This window comes from Chinchilla lanigera, unplaced genomic scaffold (assembly GCF_000276665.1).
Source record: "Chinchilla lanigera isolate Chin_1 unplaced genomic scaffold, ChiLan1.0 scaffold00073, whole genome shotgun sequence".
Classification (NCBI taxonomy): Eukaryota; Metazoa; Chordata; class Mammalia; order Rodentia; family Chinchillidae; genus Chinchilla; species Chinchilla lanigera.
Genome location: NW_004955474.1, coordinates 499,836 through 501,035, shown reverse-complemented (window position 1 = coordinate 501,035; position 1,200 = coordinate 499,836). Strand labels below are relative to the sequence as shown.

Here is a 1,200-nt window from a genome sequence, read left to right as displayed (position 1 = left end):
CTAGCTACATATAGCTAATAAGTAGTAATGGCAGCATTAATATATGTAGGAAACATATATCAGACTTCTATACTATAGCACTGTCTATGGTAGCAGTAATTTGGAAAAAACATCCATATCCATAAACAGAAAATAATCAGTTGAGCATTATATAACTAGTGCTGCCCACATGAGCTGGGGCAGACCTCTAAATCACAAGGTTAACAAGAACAAGTCAATTTGTAGGCATATGTAATATGTAGACACTGACAGCACACATGACCATATTTGGATCTGACAAATCTGTGTGGTGATTATACAGGTGTCAACATTATTCCTCCCTTACTTTTATGCATATTTTAAGTATTTCACAATATAAACCTGCTGGAGACTTAGCTAAAGGAATCTATAAAGGGATAATGCCAAAGGCTCAAGCTATATCTTGAAAGATAGTTTCCTGCACTGCCTCTGACATCCACATAAAGCAACCAGATAGAATTATGATTAAACAACTTGTCATTTGGCCATTTATAATACATTTTTTTCAGTACTTGGGACTGAGCCTAGGGCCCCTTTACTTACCTACACCCATGTCCTTTCTTTCTTTTTTTTTTTAATCTTCCCCTTTTTTTGAGACAGGGTCAAACTTGTGATCCTCCTACTCCAGCCTCCTATTATGCTTCTCTAAGGGAATCTGCATTTCTACACGGGAAAGAAAGTTCACTGATCTAATTGTTTTTACTGCACAAGTTCTTGTCACTATCACTATGAATGCTTGCTTTACTCAGGAAAAATCAGTACAGAGTGCAAACCTGCAAAGGAAAAACCTGTCTCTGCTACATGAAGCCCTCAGGAGGAGAAGATGGCCTCTCTGCAAAAACCCTGCAATTACAGCAAGTTCAGAAAAAATTACAAGGGTTTTAGGCAAATGAAGAAAGGTAAATAAAGCCTTGGGATGATTCTTCTTTTTTTTTGTCTTTTTGAGACAGGGTCTCGCTATGCAGTTCAGGCTGGCCTTGAGCTCAGGCTGGTCTCGAACTTGTAAAGATCCTCCTGCCTCAGCCTTCTGAGTGCTGGGATTACAGATGTGTGCCATCATGCCTGGCCAGAGCCTTGGGATGATTTTTAGTGCTCAATTTTTGAGGACTGTTTCTGCTCATTTGAGGCTAGTATGAGTCAAGGAAATATGCAAAGGGGCTGGGGATTTAGCTCAGCGGCAAA

At 39.6% G+C, this 1,200-nt stretch overlaps 1 protein-coding gene across 4 annotated transcripts in view; it reads right to left on the bottom strand.

Annotated features, from left to right (window-relative positions):
* The window catches only part of Mthfd2l (methylenetetrahydrofolate dehydrogenase (NADP+ dependent) 2-like), a 107,984-nt gene that overhangs the window by 57,624 nt on the left and 49,160 nt on the right, over nucleotides 1-1,200 (bottom strand). The gene's annotated exons all lie outside the window — the stretch shown is intronic.